Consider the following 21,355-nt stretch of genomic DNA (forward strand, 5'->3'; position numbering starts at 1 on the left):
TTATTTTTTAAAGACTGTATACAACCACAGCTCTCATTTCAAGAATTCTGCAATACTTCATCTTTATTGAAACCTTATGCTTTTCGCATCCTCTACAGCCAATAGTTTTATTCAGCAGACACTGAGCAGTAATGAATTTGGTATGTCAGTTTCCTGATGTATTTTGCTTCTTTTGTACAAATCCAGGAATTTTTTTTTTAATACTGATTTCGTTGAAGTCTTCCTGTCTTCAATTCATGCAATTGGTTTTGTTAGTCCTACGTACGTGAGTGCATAGCCTTCAGTAATGGAGCTTACAGCATCATTTTACAAAACATTAGCAAAGCATAATTTGGGGATAGTGGATTAAAAGGTTATATGCAGCACTCAGAAGAGGGGGTTTTGTTTTCTTTTGGTTTTCTGATTTAAATTTATTTAGTTTTACCTTCCCATGAGGATATTTTCTGTGTCCAGAGCAGAGACTAGAGAGCAGGAAAACAGGCATGCATGCTGTCTTGTTTGCAGGGACCATAGGGACCAGACATATCCCAGAGGTACCAGGCATATCCCAGAGGGACCAAAGCCTTAGTGACCTGCAGGTCCCCTAGAAACAAAACAAAATATCAGGAAATGCAGCAGAATTTGATCCCGTGTTACAAAGGTCAGCAGGGCAACTAATAGTGAGCCATGGTCTTACAACCCTCTAGCTTCTAAAAGTCAGTGTTACAGCAGGAGGCAGGCATTTGAGACCCCTATGGAGAAGACATATTTCTTTCTTGCAAGATTAGGGTTTTTTAATTATTATTTTCACCTCAATAATGAATGATCTATAAGGCTTTTTGGTCTCAGGCTCTGGTGATTTCATCCCTCTAAGCTGCTATACAAACATAGCTCAGCAATACATTTTGATAGAACATAGCTTTTCGCAATTTTGCAAATCAAAGGGTATTCTAATGTGCAGTATGTATCCCTTTATGTATGTACCAAAACGTAAGATACTATTTCACATTTGAATGATTACACAAAAATATGTTTTAATTATATGAAAACATCTTGCCTACAAAACCAAAAACATTTACACATCGTGATGCCTTCTGTGCTGTAAATATATTGATGATATGCAGGGAAGGTTTGGAGTCATTTGATCACTGTATCTTCTGCCAACAAAATTCTGTGAATATCACATTATTTAGGAGCCTGCATCTTAGTAATTAGAATTAGAATACAGAAAGTGAATGAAAATGTTTGCTAAGATTATTTTCCCTTGATATTTTCAGTTTTCCTCTGGAAAACTGGGATTAAAGGATTCAAAGTTTCCTATTTCTTCATAGTATGCAAATCTACAGAAATCAATTTTAACTGACTTATATATTTAACAGGTGTGTTTCCGAAAGACATTTACCTTTCGGAAGCGTAGTGGTCAATATGTACAGTGCTTCCAAATGTGTCGCTTTATGGTTAGTTTTCTTCCCTCACTCGTTTAAATGGCAAACTGCTGGATCTGGAGTCAGTGGGTGAATTTCCTCAGAGCAAAGCTGTTCCTTTGCCCCCCTTTTTGCTGTGAGTTACATGAGATCATGCTCCCTGCTTGTCTCAGCCCTTCTCGTCTCAGCCCTTCTCATTTTTGGCATTGGACAAAGATTTTTTCTGGATGACTTGCCATGACGACTTTGTTCAGGAGAAGCTGCCTCTCACAGCTTCAGCTGGTGTTGTAAAACTGATACTCAGTGAAAATAACCATTTCTAGGGCATTTTAACTCAAATCCACTTTAACTTCATTGGTTTCACTGGAAATAATGGGATAGAAACACAATCTTGTCCCATCATTTTGAAACTCAACAAGCTGCTTGATTACCCCAAGCCATCACATGGAGATCTGCCACTGGAGACCCCCAGTTTCCTGATCCAGCCTCACAATCCCAAATTGCTCATGTGCCAGTTTTCCCTGGGCTTGTGCAGTTTTTTCCCCAAAATAATGAACCACATATACACATTCACCTCATTCCCTAGTCTGGACACACTCCAGCAATCTCACATCACTGACACCCAAACTGGAACCGGATGAGATGTTTAGAAATCATAACATGTAAGTTTCATTAGTGCTTTATAGTCAAATTTTCAATAAAATACTTCTCCCCCATTGTTCTCTCACAATATTGCTTTAAATAACATGGGTGAAGTTGTCTGTGTATCTTACAAAACCTGCTCTTTATTCCTACTGAAAGCTAACAATTGAGCATCAGTCCAAAAGAAGGCTCGGAGCATATGAAACCAGCACAGTATTTTGATTAATCTCCTTTTTTGTTTGTGTGGCAAGAGAATAGTGTCAATATTAATGAAAACAATTGTGACTAATGCAGCCAACAAAACTATCAGAGAATCATCTGCCACATCGTAATAGAAACTCATCTCAAGAAACACCTTAATTACAGCTATTATCTCTTAAAATGGCTGGGTAACTCTTACATTAATCTGTTTTGAAATAGAAAGTTGCTGTTACATAGTGAGATGTTAAATGGGGCTTTGCTATGTAATTACATGGAGTAAAGTAACTAGGAAAGTAATTGTTGTATGAAGACTACACTGAATGCTAATGAAAAGCTCTCATTTCCTGGCACCTGTATTTTCAGTATTTCCACAGAGAATCATGTCTTGTTTTAAGGAGCATTTGCACGTGGGAAAAGGGGAGAAAAGAGTGCCAATTACAACCATTATGAGAGAAAATGTGGGAACCATCTGCCTAATGCCAAGACACATCTACAGGGAGTTCCCACTGGGACCCAGAGCTAAACCCACTTCCCTGCACTCTTGCTTAGCTGGGAACCACAGATTTTTTCACAAGCTCATCCCACGGCAACACATCCTGCTGCCCTCTTGCCATGCACTCAGCCTTTACTCTGGCTTCAGGCATCGCACTTCCTCTTGGGTTTGTTCCTTTTATTTGTTGTCGTCCAAAAAACCCACCCTGCTGCTGTGCTGGGAACTTTGCATGGGCAATGGGAGAACCAGGGAGGATGTCTCTGCCCAGGATAAATGGTTGGCGCATTGGCAGGCACAGTGCGGACAAATGCTCAGGCTGCGCCTCTGGTATCACCTGGCACCACATTAGATGAGCTGTTATGGCAAAATATTAATTAGAGTGGATTTTATGGGGACACCATAGCCCATGAGAGATACTACTATTAGGCAACATGGCTGGAGAATGGGCATCTGCCCCAGGCTTGGAGAGACCTAGTTTGAAGTCCCTGCTCTCCCTGACATTGTGGCTGTGAAGCTCAAACGATTTCAACCTGCTTAGTCTTACCAGGAAAAGTTTCTGTTGTGAATGATGAGAGCACGTAACTGCTTGTTGAAAAAACCAAAAATGGTTTGGTTTGGAAGTGTGCTTTCCAAGGATATATTAACAACAATGGCCACCAAGGTCCCCAGTAAAGTAGAGCTAAAGGTGCTGGTGCCCACATGCAGGGTGAGTGACAGCATGGGTTGCACTTTACGGTGAACCTTGTCGCCGCTTTGAGGTCCTCCTGAACCAGACCCTGCTAACAAAGCCCAGGGAAGGATCTGAGGGTGTTATGGGGGGACACAGGGAATTTAAGCCCTAAATTAATTTTAGATCCAGCTGCAGCCTGCATCCCTGTACAGTAATGCTTCTACCAACTCTCCATGGTTTTGCTTTGTAAAGTAATCAACACCAGAGTGTAAAGAGAGAGAAACGGTTCATCACTGATGGGGTGAAGAAATAACTCTTCCTGCTTTTCTCTGTGAGTTGAGAAATGGACTTTAATGCTGCTGTGCAGACAGAAGCTGCATGAGGCAACCATAAGGCTGAGTCCTCTGCCCCCAAACTGCTGCCAGCCAGCAGAGCCCCTTTGGCTCCAATGGAGCTGGGACAGCTCAGGACAGCAGAAGATGTGGCCATGGCTCCATTGCCAGGCATATTTGAAACCTGAGGTTTTCTAAATTAAGTAGTGCCCGTACTAGAAAGTATCATTATCAAGGCTTGCTCAAGTTGACAACACAGTCGAATACCTCTAACTCTGAGGAAAGCTTTTGTTAGGACTGTCTGCTTTATATGAATAAGGGGCTGTAACACAGTTGTGAAGGGGTTTCTTGCAGCTGGTAGAGCTAAGGAGAACATGTTCTCAGTTTTTGATTCGTTGCAAAGTCTCATGTAAGATATCATTCCCAATGCCTCATGGACAGAAAGATGGAGGAGACAGATGCACTCAGAAATCCCATTTGCATGGCTGGTTGAACAGATTGCTGTCATCTGTCACTTTGGCTAGCATGTTTCTAACTTCAGTGGTGCAGCCAAATACAGTTTTTATCTACCATTGTTAATCCTTAGGAAATGGGTTCATTTCTCCCGTGCATAAAAATCAGGACCCAGCAGACTGTTGAGGTTTTCTGTGCCAGCGGGGGAGAAATCTTGGTTTTAGATGAAGATGCAGGCAGCAGCCAGGTGGCACATCCTGGAGGAATGTAGCTCCTATGGTTTAGGTGAGCCCTGCCTCAGCTGGCAGTTGAAGTGAGGGCAGTCAGATATTGCGGCTTAGGAGAAGAGCAGAGATTTCTCCAGGCGTGCTAACTGGATCATTGGGAAGCCTGTGGATGCACATGAAGTTCAGGCCATTCACATTTTTCAGGTCTTCCTGCAAAGAGAGCATGCACACGATGGCTCAGGCGACACGGGGTGCTTGCCAAGGCGCCACAATAACTTGATTGTTTGCCTAAGACCTCATTAATGAGATTGTCAAAGGCAACTGTTTCCTCCTTCCTGATGAGTAAATGTGCACAGAAGCATGGGCATGAGTTCTGTATGTTTCCTGGCCATTAAGCTGAGGGTTTGGCTACGTAGAAGATCATAAGCAAATACTACATTTGTATTATAAGGCTTAAAATGACTGTATATTGTAAGGACCTTAAGTGATTGATGCAGTGACAAGATGTCATTTAGAAACTCGTTCTAGAACTTCTTTAATCATCTCCTTATAATACATAGATGGCATTTTTTTCAGCAAGGATTTCCTTTTACCTCTAAAGAATGGCAGATCTTATAGGATTATCGTCAATGACATTCATATAGCTGTGTTTTGATTTTAATGAGCTAGCAATTGCCTAATTTTAAAAGTATCTTGTAGGTGTTATTTTTAGGTTCCAATAAATTATAGTGCATGTTCCGCCTCCATCCTGCTTGCTGACCATGAAATTTAGCACATGCTTTCCCTGGCCACCGCTTCCACTCTCCTGCTGGTGGGATCCAGAAGTGCTACTGTCAGCACCTGGAGTGCAGCATTTATGAATCAGGCCACACAAGACTAAGCAGCTGGCTTTAAGACCCACAAAATCTCTGGTTTTTTCCTTGTCTCCTCTCCTTGTCTCCCTTCTTCTTTGCTCTGTTTTCCTTTTTAAAGGAACCTGTGGGATTCTTTTTACCATGCTTTCTGGGACTGAAGCCTCTTGGCCATCATATCTTCAGGCTTTGCTCTTCCTTGATTCCCTGCTCTGGAACAGACAGATTGGTAGGTGGAAAGAAGAAAGGAAAGCATACCCATCCAAGGCAGCAGTGTATGCCATGCCATCACCAAACATGCATCCTTGCCTAAATTCATGTGTTCAGGCCCTCTGTTGACTTCTGACAGCACAGCTTTCCTTCCCCTGCACTTGAGAGATGTCTGTTCTTAGAGGTGCTGGTGAAAATCTCACCAGGCTTCCATCAGAGCTCAAGCAAAATGAAGCAGGGAGGTGTACAGCTTTTGAGTCCATGCAGGGGGAGGTGTGAGGGGTGGCACCAAGCATGGCCTCAAGGGTGCCTGCGACTTTCCCCTCAACATCTTTTCACTGCCTCAGAGGTTGCTGGTGCTGGGGGTGTCCTCTGCTACAACTTCAAATATACATTTTGTTGGCCACGCTCCTAGTTTTTAAGAGTCTTCATGATCCTGCTGGGTTTTGGAGGTGGGGTAGACACTGCTTCATCTTGGGCAGGGGAAAACACATTGTTGAGACCATTCCTGGCCATGTGAGACCCCCAAAAGCTGTGTGCATGGGGCTGCAGCAGAGGAGCTGAGGAAATTCCTTGTATCTCCAGCATTTCAAAGCAACCTACAGAAAGTTGCTTTGTTTTGCCAAGTTTTGCCAAGAGTTGTGAGGACATTGCCTCTCATCTGGAGGGAATTTGGAAAGAAAGCTGCAAAATGCCTCTTCCTGAAGCACAGAAATTCCAAGGCTGCCTGGAGAGAAGTCCCCAAGCCACACTGTGTATGCATACAAATGGATATGAAGAGAATGATGGATTAGTCAGTGACAAAGGTCTTTCGCACTCTACTGGAAGAATAACAGAAAGAAATGGTTTGCCTTAGCGTCCTGCTTGTTTTATCTTCTCCTGGATAACAACATATCAGTACACCAAAATACAGTACATGGTTGTCTTCTTCAGAAGATTGTCTGGTTTTTTTAAAGGCCAGCTCAGTAAGGAGCAGTTTCCCACCACACTGTTAATTTCTTTTGAGTTTTTAGTAGGGAAGGAGCCACACAGTAGCTGTCAGCTACAAACTTCATCAGGCTCCTCCATCTCTGTAATTGAAATATCACCACAGCTAACTTGGTGTCCACAGAAAAATAATAGGAAACTCAGCTTATTTTGACATACCTAGATAGGCCTCTCAATCTCCCAGACATAAAAGACTTCTCACAGATAATTGGTGGTGAATAATTGATGCAATTAAAATATCCACTTTTACCATCCATGGAAGCAGTTCCTTCATTCTGATTGCTTCAGCACTTTCTAGGGGATCTTTGATCAGCTTTGTAAAGCACACTGTACATTTCCATTTTCTGCTTCAGATAAGTTTTATCACGAGGCAAAGAGCTTAAGGAATTAATTTAGCCCATGACTCTGTCAGGCTTAGATTCCAGTCTAGGAAGAAATGGAATTATTTTAATGTCAAAGCCTTCCCTTCAAGGACCATGCAAGTCTGCCACAGGTACCCCCCTTCGAAAAATGAGTGTGCTATAAAATGTAGTGCTTAGGTGCAGAGAAAACAAAGCCCAACATGGGTGCAACTGCAACATATATATACACACACATACATGTAGTATCTCCTACTTATTTTAGGATAAGAGGTAATGGTCTCAAGCTGCACCAGGGGAGGTTTAGGTTGGATATTAGGAAACATTTCTTCACCAAAAGGGTGGTCAAGCACTGGAACAGGCTGCCAGGGAAGTGGTGGAATCGCCAGCCCTGGAAGTGTTCAAAAACCATGTAGATGAGGCCCTCAGTGACATGGTTGAGTGGTGGTCTTGGCAGTCCTGGGTAACGGTTGGGCTTGATGATCTTAAAGGTCTTTTCCAACCTACTTGATTCTATGATTCTGTGATATGTTTGTTCTTGTCTAGTTTAATGGTCCCATTTGAGACTCCTAGGCCCAGCCACTAAATAAGCAGGCTTGTGTACATGTATTTTTATTAAGTCTTATTACAGTAAAAGAGATGGAAATCAGTGACTGGTTAGCTTTAATTGCTGCACATTTTGTTTGAGAGCTAGATTGAGGGTAGTCAGAGCATCCAGATTTCAATTCTGCTAACATTACTGTAAACTGCAATACTACATCCATATAAAATCATCACAGCTGCATAACATCAGCTTTAAAAAATCTGGCTTGGAAAAATCATCTTCATCTGTCTTGTTTGAGTCCCCAGTGCAATTTTCCAGCCTTAAAATTCACTTGCCTCCAGCAGGAGTGAAAAGCAGACTTCAGCCGATCTTAAGGGTACAAGAAAAGAAAGAACTAAGACCAGTGGCCAGAGCTCTTTAAAATTTCAGCCAGTACTCATGGAAGTATATTCACATTTTCATTTCTATGGAAAATTGTGCACAGGCCAATACTCAGACGTATTATAGCTCTGGGTAGGTTCTGTCTTATGCATGTCAGAGCTGTTTCCTTCTTGTCAGCACGGTATCTATAGGTCTTATAGCTGTACATGAAGCAATGCAATCTGTGTCTCATCCTTTCCCAGAGGTTCCCCAAGGGAGCAATTAGATGTGTAGCGTTACAGTGTGGTGGGATTTTGTAACTGATATAAAGGACTGCCAGGAAAAGCAGCCAAAGTTCAAAGGTTAAATTGGTCCTCTGCAACAGATGTGAGCTAATTAAGGTTAATTAAACCTGAACATTAAATGAAATTAACATTAAATGAACTGCATTATATTTGAGAATCAACTCATGTGACTCCCTATTTCCTTCCCTTTATGTTTTCTGTTGGTTATGTTGCCATATATGTTGACACTTAAATGTCACACTATTTTTTGAAGCCATGTCATGAGGTTTGTTATTTTGCTGGTGCTTTTTAAATCCTGCAGTCCAGATCTGTAGCGGTCTCTGCTTGTATGGTCAAGCCCTCTTGCCCATAGACATGGCTCCTCATGCAAACAAGCATTTGCAACTACAAATTAGAACATTAGATGTGATTGCCTCATGGCGCTCAAGGAAATGGCCATTTCATGCACAGATGAGAGGTTTTGCAAAGGTGAACACATGGAGCAACACAGAGGGAGATGTGCCAAAAATGCCACTTGCAGAACATACACCTGCAGCACCTGGCTTTGGTGAGGGTAGACTCTGGGACATCTGCTCCTGGCTGGAATACATTGCTGTACCTGCAGTGGGCTGCACAGCCACTCCTTTCTGATCTGTAATTGCGGTTAAACATGATATGTTTAAATCACCATGTGCTGTATTCAGGCTTCTGAGCTGGCCTGTGGGGCTCATAGAGCTTTTCTCAGCTTTGTAAGGACTTTTTCCGGGTTCCTCTTAGAATGCAGAAAAGCAGTATTATCATGCTGCATTGGGTCGGTTAAAGATACATCCAATGAGTGCAGCTTTTCCCAAGAATACCGCCAATATAATACTTTTTAAATATCAGCTTAAGCTTATCTTAGCCTTTATTTCATAAGGTGCACTTTTTTGCTAATAGCAAGCTAGGAAGATTTCTATCCAACACAGGAGAGCAAGGGGTGATGTTTGTATGATTTTGCCTACAGCACAAGCTCCCGCTTGCACGTCCACCCCATGGCGCATGGCTGAACATCTTCCAGCCAGACCCAACAGTAGCGCAAGGTGTCATCCCACAGGTCCCAGCCTGAGCCAAGCTGGGCTCTTCCATCATGTCAGTCTAACATGCCAGTTTCCCACTGCTGTGGAAATCCCCCCACACCATCCCCAGCTTAATTTCCCAGGACTCAACTGGTCCCTTCTCATCCCTCTACTTTTTATTCTGTGCTGCTTCTCCTTTAAGAATGGTAAATTTTTCCCCTTGTTTCCTATTCGTAAACGATGCTGACCTACAATAAGGCTGCATTTATAGAACCTATGCTGAGGCACCATAAAGAGAGACTGCTTTTTTACTTAACTGAAGATGAGCAAGCAGTGAAAGCCAGGAGGCTAGTTTAGGGAATTACAGCAAGCGAAGAATTGGCTCTTTGTCAGGAGGCTTTCGTTGCTTTCATCCCACCTTGTATGAACACTGGGAGCTGATGTTAAACCAACAGAAGAGCCTGTGAAGAATTAGCAAGGTTTGCTGCTTTTACCTGCTTTCCCCTCTCTCCACAAAGCTCTTCTCCAGAGCGCTCCCATATGACCTTTGCCTGGCAGGGAAGGGATATCCACAGGGGCTCACAGGTGGTGTGGGTAGCAGGTAAGCAACTGGGCACAGCAGCAGTGTTAGTGCTGCATCCCCAGCCCGGAGGCTGCTCAGATGCTGTTTGGCACAATAGAAGTAAAACCTTTTTATCTTGCTGCTAGAGGTTGCAGCTCAGTGGCTTTAAGCTCTTTTCTGGTCTGGGGCTAGAGTGTTTTGTTAATGCTACAAATGCCATGTTAATACCTTCCAGTCATTCGTAACTGGTTGAGCTTGGAGTAGATACTTTACAGAAGACACTTAGGCATCGCTGTAAGTAAGCTCCTAATTTGTCTAGGAGCATATGTGGAAAAGTTGGGACAGAGGTTCTTAAAGGCTGATGGTTAGAAGTAATGAGGGATAGGCTTTGCTCCTACCCTGACGTCAAAATAAGTCATGCGTCCCAGGATTTCTCTTGGTTTCTTATCTGACTTATTTAGCCTGTTTTGCTAAAGCAGATTAATCCTTCTGCTTACGTCTGTATGAGGACAGAGCCACAGCCTGCAGGTTTGCCAGATTTTCCTGGCTCAGGAACACTTTCCAGTGGGTGCAGTTTGGACTGAGAGTGCCTGCGTCTGACTTTTGTAGTCCTGTGTACCAAGGAGGCATTACTGCTGGTAACACCTGGGATGTGTCACAGGGCTTCATGGGCAGGAATCCATAGTTCAGTTGAATTAGAAACCCCAAATTTCTGGAGGCAACTTACATCACACATTGCTACATACAGTGTCTGTGTATATGCAAATATACAAACACACATGCACACATTAAATGCCTAAATTTCTGTATAGTATCCAACGTGCATATTCATTTTATTTTGAGGTTGCGTGTACCGTTCAATCAAACAAAACCCAAGAGGGATGTCTTATTGGGAGAACCACGATGGAAGCATGCACAGGATGCCAGAAACACAGTAAAATTACCCTCAAAGCAATTCTAGTTTTCTGGGGGTTTGCTTTACACTGTAATTTAGCATTTCGGGTGTAAGCAACTCAGTCAGACCAACACTTAATTTCCATGGTTTGGAACCATGGAGCCAGTGCAGAGCTGGGAATAGCTGGCTGCCACTGAGTCTGGTCCAGCTCACTCCAGCAGCCAGTCTATGTTGTTGGCAGGGGATGGAGGCTCTGACATCCTTTCTCCCCAGCTGCAGGACTAGGCAGCACACATCCATGGACCAAATTGGCCAGGGAGCTCTGAAGCGCTGCTGGGTGTTGGTCCTGAACAAAGAGAGTGCCTGGCATTAACAGCACCTTTTGGACCAAACAATTGTTAAAGCTATCCTACATAATAATTAGTGCACAAGTGGTGATTATTAGTAGCAAGTAATTATTAAATTAGGCTTGAAAACCTTGTTGTGCCAGCTGCTGAATCAATACACCTGAGGAAAGAAGTCCCTGCCCTGAGTTCTTACAGCCTTGTTTGGTGACTGCTCCCATGGTGCAGTCAGAAAAGAACACAAAATATGTTTTAAGCTCCATAGATCAGGAGAATTTCAGGACTAAACACTTACAAACTCCACATCCTCTCAGGTGCTGGGTGCCATGACTCACAAACATGAGCTGGTGGACAGGAATATTGCAAAAAGCCTTGCAAAAAACTTAGGGAGAGAATCCTACCATATAGTGTAGAATCATAGAACCATTTAGGATGGAAAAGACCTGTAAGACCATTGAGTCCAGCCATTTACGTAACACTGCCACTGAGTCCACCAACAAACCATGTCCTCAAATGCCACAACTACATAACTTTAAAATACCTCCAGGGGTGGTGACTTCACTAGTTCCCTGGTAAGCCTGTTTCAGTGCTTGACAATGCATTGTTTCCCTGTACTCAACACTGGTGAGGCTGCACTTCAAATACTGTGTTCAGTTCTGGGGCCCTCACTACAAGAAAGACATTGAGGTGCTGGAGCAGGTCCAGAGAAGAGCAACAAAGTTGGTGAAAGGTCTGGAGCACAAGTCTTATGAGGAGCAGCTGAGGGAACTGGAGCTGTTTAGTCTGGAGAAGAGAAGGCTCAGGGGGACCTGGGTTGCTCTCTGCAACTACTGAAATGAGGCTGTAGTGAGGTGGGTGTTGGTCTCTTCTCTCAGGTAACAAGCAATTGGACAAGAGGAAACAGCTTCATGTTGCACCAGAGGAGGTTTAGATTGGGTATTAGGAAAAATGCCTTGACCAAAAGGATTTTCCAACATTGGAACAGGCTCCCCAGGGAAGTGGCAGAGTCACCATCCCTGGAGGTATTTAGAAGACATGTACATGTGCCACTTAGGGACATGGTTTAGTGGTGGACTTAGCAGTGTCAGGATAATGGTTGGACTTGATGACCTTACAGGTCTTTTCCAACCTGAACAATTCTATGATTCTATGAAAAGCAACCTGACATGAGCAACTGGATCCCAGCTGTAGGCTCCCGCTTGCTCCCTGCAACCAGCAGACTTCTGAGACATCCTACATTATTATCCCTGGAGAGGGACAAGCACATCCAATGTTTAGAAAGAAACTGTGTAAAGCATTAATTAACTGCAAAATACAGCAATACTAGGTGATGACAAATAGATGAAAAGCATCCTTCCACTGTATTTGGCCAGATTGGAATTGTTTCTGTGTAGTCATGGGGTGAATTAAGGACAGGGTATGAGTAACATAGCATCATGGTCCCAGGGGACTACTTGTTCAAAGTTATCTTCAAGTAAGCATTGCAGTGAACAGTGTAAAGCAAGATAAGGATTTCAATCTGTTTCTGTCTGGCTACATTTTCTCCTCACAGAAATCACCCCTAAAGTTTTTCAGTAAAAGACGTATCCCACCATCACTGGGATAGACAGCAGCTTTTGCTCAGGCTATCTTTAGACTATTGATAGGCTAAGAGGAGCTAAAGTACCTTGCATGATGGCTTAGCATGGTGCATGTAAGGGCTCAGAAAGTCATCCTGAAGGGGGAAACCCTAGTTAGGATTTGTTTTAGGGGGCCTGGAGTGGTTCCCACTCTGCTTAGGCTCCTGCACTGCTGGCCCTTAGTACAGCGAGTGGCCCTTTCCTTTTGCAGTCACAATCTCCTCTTCCAGGTCCTGCTTTTCAAGTGAAGATCATAAAAAGACAAATCCTCTTGAGGTGTGTGTTTATTGGCCAGCTATGGAAGCCCACCTGAGCAGAAACAAATTAGATACATGGGGTCTCAGTATGGATCCTGGAAAGATGTTGCTCTGAGGTCATTTTCAAGCCTGCTTGGTCAGAAAATCCATTTACCTGCTGCTCTGAAGAAGCACTCTTGCCCAGCTTGTTCCCTTAAAGCTCTGCCTTAGTTTATGAAATCTACTATGCTATTTTGCCTAGATCACTTTCCATTAAACATCAACTGTAGAAGTAATGGCATTTAAAAGGTATTGCCTCAGGGATGCCAAATTAGATCAGGGACACTGCCATGCCAGGCACTCTATGTGCACAGAGAGAACTGCCTGGGTGGGAGGATTTCAGACTCTTTTTTCTCTTCATCTCTTCCTACCAGACCTTCAGACGCTTGTTGAAGACTCTGATGGCTGTGGTAGGTACTGTCAGCATCTGGCTGACCACATGGGGGTGAAAATAGCATGCAGCTGAGAGGAGGTAGGAACTCCCTTGCAGCCACGTATGGCTCACCACATGGTGCTTTAAACATCCAACTTCAGCCTGACCAGAGCTACAGCCGGGAAGGTCAAGTAAATGTATTTCAAGGGTACAACTAAACCATCACAGAAAGCTCTGTCTGCTGGGGTGAGAAGAGAGAAGTGCTTAAGCTGTGACAGCCTCAGCCACAGCACCTGAAATTCAATCTGTTACGATGCAACTGCTTTTCATCAAATATACAGGGGAAATTCACTTGGCCAGTGGAAGTATCTTGTGCCCCACTAACCACGGAGCCCTTTTCTCCTCCGAGCAAATGCCTTTTTTTTACTCTTTTCTTATGGTGTTCTCCTTCACACTAGCGAACACATCATTAATGCATGGAGGTCCTTTTCCACACTATCATGGAAGGTTGTTATTTCTGAATTGGCAAGACATAGGCAGGCATAATTTCTGCAGCATCCACAGACTGGTCAAGGTATTCTGTGGCAGCTGAGTAAGAAGCCCTGAAGGGCCAAAGTTTAGTTGGCAAAATTCATTTCATCTCTTAAGAAGAGCTGCACCGAGCAGAAAGCTTGGAGGAGGAACATAAATTACATGTTAAAAACAGCTACCGTTTTTCCAGTTAACAGTCCTCACTGTCCCTAAGCCAGACCTTTAGACAGTGTGAGCTAGTCTTTTATAACATATGATAATATTAGCACCTAGCTTAAATCCTGGGTTGTGGTAAGGCTGTAAAACAATTTCTTGCTAATTTCCATTCTATTACTTTTATTTAATTTTTGGGTTCATGGATGTACCTCTTTCTACCTTCTTAGAGGAGCTGACATGCTCTTGTTATGTGGTGTTAGCTGAGAAGACAGGGTCATCTCAGGCTTCATTATTCACATGAGTTAATCTACACTGTAAAAGTGCCCTGCCATCAGTAGGATATCTAGGTGTACAAAAGTAGAGATGAAGGCATATGGGGAAAGTTGGGGTCCTTCAAAATCCTTGGCCGTTTCCTTTCACACAGAGGGCTGTATCCAGGCCTCCTGCAAGAAGTGCCTCACCCTGACGTCCCAGCTCTGGCAACTAAAGTTGAGGCAGGGACAAGCTCTTCAGATCATCTGCTCTCAAACTGCTAGGCTAAGGCTCCTATGATGTTCACAGCAAAAAGCTGATATCCTGATAAGATGAAAATCTGTAATAGAAGGTCTCCATGCTTGTCTGTAGCTTCATTCCTAGAGTACACAGCTGTATGTGAACTGCTGTAGGGCAGAACACCAGTTCCCTGGGCCCTGTACATTCACTTAGCTATGAATTCACAAGAAAGGCTAACAAAGTCAGAACTGCTTTTCTAACTCTAAACTCCAGCTATTGAGAGCACAGGTTGCTTGGGTGCAGTATCACAGACATAATGTGCTAGTTCAGATAGCTGAGTCCTCTCAAGACAACGCAATGAGAAGGACATAGTTTGCCTTCAGAGCTATTTAGAAGCTTCTCTGCCAAGTAGCCACCAAAAGCAGGCTAAGCAAACCAGGAAAGCTCATTGCAGCAACTGAGGCATGTGAGGCCTTTGCTTTCCTTGGGCCATTTGCCCTGTCACCTGAGCAGAAGCAAATGCATCCTTGCTCGTAAGGCTAGGCTTGCTGTGTAACCTAGTTACTCAGGTTCACTGTGTCTTCCAGACAACTCCTGTCTCTGGTCCATATGAAATCTCTCTGGTAGCATTAACACAACTTTAATGTAAATGACTGCAATACACTCTTGGAAATAATTATTTACTTACCTTTAATGAGGCATATCGATATATAAGCAGACGTTAATGTTAACGTAAGGCCGATGTGAAAGTTTATCTAACTCAAGTGTGATTAAGAGGGGGTAGCTGGGTGAAGAAACTTCCAGTATCCTTTTTAAAGACAAAGGTTTTAAACCAGATATGAGCAGTAAGGCTGTAACAATCTAGGCTTGCTTGACTGACTACTTGCACTCATGGCCAGGGCAGCTCCTCAGAAAGGCAGCATGGACTTGAGGCACTCCCAGGAAATAGGGGAGCCTGGAGCGTGACACTTCCCAAGGACTATAATAAAGAGCTACCAGGAGCCATGCACAGGGTCCTCTGCACCTGAGGGACGGGAGAAAGATCCATGAAAGGAAAGAATGGTTATAGATAAGAGCTTTTTCTACAAAAACAAGGCTTCTACTGGTCTGCAATGGATGAAGTTCAAAATGGGTTTACTGGACAGCATGGGCCTCTCAAGGAGTTTGGAGTTAGCCATCAGAACAGGTCTAGATGCTGGTGATTAAAGGCTGATGACCTCAAGGTAGCAGGAGGCCATTAGATGTCCTCACATGTATCACATGTAAAATGTGGGCAGTGATAGCATCTGGTTTTGCTTGAAGGTTTGATTAATGGCAAAGCTTGCGGTAATGTCCCTTCTGACTATTCTTTTCTACTCTTGATTTACTGTTGTCAGGAGAGCAACAATCTTCCTAGCTTAAAGCAAAAGTGAACCTCTTCTGCTGTCCTGTAAAAAAGACTTTGTTGTCTTCATAACTCTCTTAAGGTTTGGTGAAGGCACTGAACAGCTGGAAGTCTTCTTGTCTCTCTGGCTTGTTTAGTTTTCTTTGCAGTTACTCTTTACTATCTGGTATCATCTTCTTGGAGTTACATGTGTTCATTGCAGGGCTAAGAAAAAATGTTTTTTTTCCAGACCTTTTCCCTATCCTTGGCTATATATCTCCTTTGCTAACTCATCTCTTTTCCAGAAAACTAACTGGGACCATCTAATTCAGTGAGATGTAGGTACTCGAAAGAAAGGAGGTTTCTATCACACAATATGTCATTTTTATCATCTTCTGTACTTCATCTACAGTGTGCAATAAGATATTTTTGGAAGCATTAGGCCACAGCTCTAGAGCAGAAAAGTTCCTTGAAAAATTCAATTTGCAAATGGTTGTAGTAGCTTATGAAGAATATGTTGGCACCAAAGTCTGTGCCATTCTTCAAACTCCAAACAATGGAAGTATCCCTATGGGAAGTTAATCTATTTGATTTTTTTTGTTGGTTGGTTGTTTGTATGAGTTTCCCCATGGTCCTTCTTTTAGGTTGTTTATATTGGAAAAACATTCTGATCAACCAGTGCTGGTGGGAATTCTTTCGACCCTTATATACGCCTTGCAGAGACTAGGAGAGATGAGGAGAATCTGGAGGGAAAAATAAACCTAGACTGCAATAAAAGGACTAATAGGAGCCATGCACAAGGACCTCTGCATCTGAGAGACAGGAAAATTATCTGAAAGAGAAAGAATGATTTTCACTTCTTGGATGGAGAATGTCTTTATTTTATTAATATTCTCTTGTTTGTGCAGACATCTTTACACTAATTAACCTGTCAAAAGGCTTGCTGTACAGGAAGAGTAGAAATGTAGTCAATCCTGAGTCTAGAAAATCACTGTGATCTTTATCACTTTCCCAGTTAATTTTGTGCTGATAATGGCTTGTGTCTCACTGCATAAAAACTTTACCTTGTGTTGAACCATTGCTCAATTCTGCCTGCCTTCCCTGAAAGACTTACACAAATCATTCCTTCTAGACAGAACAACCTATCGCTTGTTTAAGGTCTAAGTCCTGCAAACATGTAAACTTGTATTTAACTTTTCTCTGGTTTTTCATCCCATTGACTTCAGGAGAGCTGTTCAGATGGGGAAAATGAAGTATTTATGTGCTCTGTAGCAATACAAACTTTCGCTTTTGCTGTCAGTCTTGTCTCTCCAGAGTGCCTGTGAAGGCAGGACACTGTCCAAACATAGATGAGCCATGAAATAAGCTCTGGACAATTAAGGGAAAGTCCAGCTGTGCATCCATGGAGTCTGCTTTTAAATGCTGCTTTTATCAGTGTAGCCAGAGCTGTTTAAAAAAGCAAAAGTTTTCTTTGCAAGAGGGAGGATTTGTGTCAGAAAAATTAAATCACTCATCAAAGAGGCAGGAGCAAGCTCAGTTACAGGAGGTTTTCAATTCCTTCTTTCCTCCTGGTGCACAACTGCTGCAGAGACACAAACACTTTAATGCCAGATGCTGATGGAAGAAGGTCAAAGCTTTTGGCTCCAGAGGGAAGGCTCCCAGGCACACTGCCTGCAGCACAACAGAGAGGCAAAGGCCACTGAGGTGGTTGTTTCTGGCATGATTTATTTGATATTACAGAAACTTAATTGGAAAACATGTGACAGTCACAGTTCTGTGTTGATAAAAGCTGGCGAAAATAGACACAGAGGCTGTATATCACTGGGGTATCCCTGTGCATGTCTGGAAGCAGATCATGTTGGAGCTGACTTTGCTTTGGTTGGACTCAGGCATATCTACAGACTGATGGAGGGTGGAGTCTCAGGATAAACCTAGAATCAACCTTAATTCCTCTAGAAAGGCTGGTGTCCCTTAATCTTTGGGGGGACCTCTTGTTTGGTCTTATGTCAGTTCTGCTAAATCAGGTAGCACAGTGGGCTTCTCTCACTCGGAGGTTTTACTTATTCATTCAGCGTACATCTCCCTGGAGCAGAAGTCTTCCTCCTTCGGACAGGGGTGTGAGTTGCTGCCCTTCTGTCCACCACAAGTGAAGTGACCACAAATGCCCAGGCCAAGCAAGTGCACAGAGTGCTTTGTGCCAGGATAGGGAGTGGGTTTAAAGGGCTGAGTGAGGAGCTGAAAGCAGCCTGTCTTTGCTTGGCAGCCAGAGCCATCCTGTGGGCTGCAAGCCAGAAACCTGTGTCCTCCTGGTGAGGGTGTGAGGAAGATGCAAAGAGGTATCTATCTGGTGACAGGAAGAGGTGAAATGCTAAAATCTGGGGAAGGAAAATTGGTGTCTGGCTTTGGTCCCCTTGCTCAGTAGGGGAATGTAATGCCAGTTTCATCCAGCAGCCAAAAAGAGGGTGTTGGGCTGCTCTCCAGGTTGGGCGAGGGCTACCCGAGCAAAGACTGAATTGGCAGGCGGAGCAACAAGTTACTTCATGAGCTTTTGGGACAATATTGCTTCAAAGAACCAGGCTTTACATTTTTCACTTGATCATTTACAATAGCTGATCATTTGCGTCATAAGAGAAGCAATGATGTGCTACAAACCCAGACCTGGAATATCTTGTATTTAACCTGTATGGGTGAAAATGACCCTGAAGTGGACAACATGGTGGAGAGCTGGACCTGTGAGTGTAAGGAAGAAATCCTTGGCACAGCCCCTCTACATCCACATCTTCCAGAGGTGGGCTGCACCACATACTGGGAAACCTCCAGATACCAACTTTGGAATTATGTTAAAGGTGAAGAGTTCGGTGAAGCTGAAGAGCACAGGCTTGGAGACATTGCATGTTGCCCATGCTCCCCTTCCCCTCACTGGTGCACATGTGTTCTGGGAGCTCCCCACTGCCAGGGAGGGACCTGCTGCTGAGCTCCAGGGTGGCAAGTGCATGGTTCATCCCCAGTAACAATTAGTCCAGCAGTTCAGCTCATTTTAATCTCTTTAATCTTTTCCTCAGATGCCTGTTGGAATCACAGAGAACAAAGCACCTTTTATTTTTGTTAGGGTCTGATGAGGAATGGTGTATTAATTACAAACATCTACCCCAGAGCAAGACACATTACCTCTTCAGCCCCGCTTTGTCTTGGAAGGACTAGCTATGCTTCAACCACAATGATCCCTGTACAGGAACTGCATTCAGCTGTACTGCCTTCAATTTTCTGCTTGCATTTTAACTTGAAGAATACATGGATACAGATACTCATTAAAAACAAAACAAAACCAACAAACTGATTGTGTAAATGTTACTGAAAATCCATATTTGATGTTTTTCCTGTGGCTGTATCTTCCCCTACCCCCCCCATTTCCTTCAATACTCCATTCAATTATTTACATACCGTGTGTAAGTCTAGCAATCAATATGGTACCTGCTGATATGGATTATGTTTCTAACTGCTTGTTCATAGTGGGTGCAGCTTGCTTGAAAAACAGCCCCGTTAAATGGCTTTTGGACAGTACTCTGCAGTCCTCGGTTCAGGTTCAAGCATGCTGCGAGCACAGGCATTGTCTCACAAAAATTGTATTTGGGAAGTTGATGGTTTTCCAGGGGTTTGTATAAATGTTGCGTGGCAATTCAGTTCTTTACACTGACTGTGTGACCCAAGACAGTGGAGCATTGTGATACCTGAGCCTAGGATCTGCTCTGAAGGGCAAGACGTGGAGAATGGCTTGCAAGCATCAAATTCAGGTCTCTGCAGTGACCTGTCTGTAACAGTTTAAAGTGCAATGCAGACATCTTCTTTTCAGAGTGAAAAAGACCTAGTAAGAAAATCCTAATTTTGAAATAAAGTTAAATGAGCCAAAATATTCCATGTACTACATCAGTCAAAAGGGAAATAAGGCTTTAAGTTTATCTTTCTGTTTATCATAAGACCACATGTGAAGATGAGTGACAGGCAGCGGCCCCGTGCTGTCAGGTCAATAAACCAAGGCTTTGTGTGCCTTATCACGTTTAATTAAGGCCTGAAAAACTTGTTGCCAACAACACTTGTCATGGCTGTGTTCATTCGTAATTAGCATGTCAATCCTTTCTGCTTAACCAGCTGCCAGTCTGAAAGTCTATAGCAAGCCACCATCCAAAACACAGATTTTTAGATGCCATTGGTTGTTAAGTCTTTTATGCCCCTCTTGAAAGAAGAGGTGTCCTCCCCGTCATTCTTCATAAATGTTCCTGACTCTTCTTGTCTCTGTTATTGTGTCTTGCTCATGCAGGATTTGATTGTTCATTTCTGAAGGCAATTTTAAAACATCTGGAAGCAATTACCTTGCTTTGAGGGGGGTTTTATAGCTGACTTTTTTTTGCACTTTAACCAATGTCATTCAGGCACTGGGGACTCCAAAAACTCCCTCTCTGCACATACCCCAGAACATGTGAAATAAAACATCAGCCTTCGCTTGCTGCCATACAGCAGGGTTTATTTCAGTTTAAACCTTAACCGACATTCTCAGGCTTAATCCTGCCTTCCCCGCGGGTTCCTGTGTGGGCAGGATTGGCCAGGGCAGGCTGTGAAATCCTGATGGGCCTCCATGCACTTGTCCTAAAAGATGCATGAGTTCTCATCCAAAAAGGATTTGTATTAATTCATGGTTTTCTTCAGACATGCTGCTGAGTAGGGGACTCCTGAGCTTCTGCAGGGACCTTTTCCATGGAGCTCCATTACAGCCCCCTGTCCCAGTGTGACATTTCCCATTAAAACAATAGGAAGGTCTTTTCAGCTGCATCTGTGTATTTCACCCATAGTTTCTCTCCTGGTTTCTGGGAGGTGGTGCTAATAACAGCTGAGAGAAGATGTAACACTAGCTGTACACTCAGAGAACCAGTTACTCCAAGCCAGTTGTCTGGAGCTCCTGAGTGCTACCACAATGCAGCCAGTGAAAGGTCTCATGCTCCTTTTCCTGGCTGTAGCCACCATCGGGAGTTTCAGATGAAAGTGGAGGATGTGCCACCACACTCCATGAGAGGAAGTTTCTGAAGGCACTGAGCACTTTGGGCTGTATCCTGATACAGGAGCACTTGAAGCCCTTCTCACATGACTCTTAGTCCTTGTCTGCTTGATTCATCAAATGTCCCCACCAACATATCCTGCTTGCGAAACCTCTGGTGCTACGTGACTCCTCCTGCACCAGGAGCTGGCATGGAAAGGTAACAGCATGTTGCGCTGGAGCCCCAGGTGCTGTAGGGAGCGCTTTTGACACCCATATGTGTCCTCAGTAACTATCATCATTCTTACTGTTCTCTTAGGTTTTGATTTTTATTTCAACTGTTACCTAAGACATCCAATAGAAATTATTAAATCATGCAAGAAATTTACATTAAATTGCTGTATTGCCGGAGCATGTAATCTCTTCCTATTGAACAGACTGGGCTAAAGAAAGGGAGGAGTATTTTCATTTAAGGGATTTGCAAACACTCCTAACTTTCAACCATACAAATGGAAGAAAAGGAATAATGTACGATACACAGCTCATTCTCTGAAAAGTCATTTCTGTTTGAAAAGCCATCTGATGCTGCATAGTTCGGGATTCTTACTTAGTTCTTCTATTCATCTA

Source organism: Nestor notabilis, unplaced genomic scaffold (genome assembly GCF_000696875.1).
Source record: "Nestor notabilis isolate BGI_N333 unplaced genomic scaffold, ASM69687v1 scaffold6185, whole genome shotgun sequence".
In the NCBI taxonomy this organism is placed as follows: Eukaryota; Metazoa; Chordata; class Aves; order Psittaciformes; family Psittacidae; genus Nestor; species Nestor notabilis.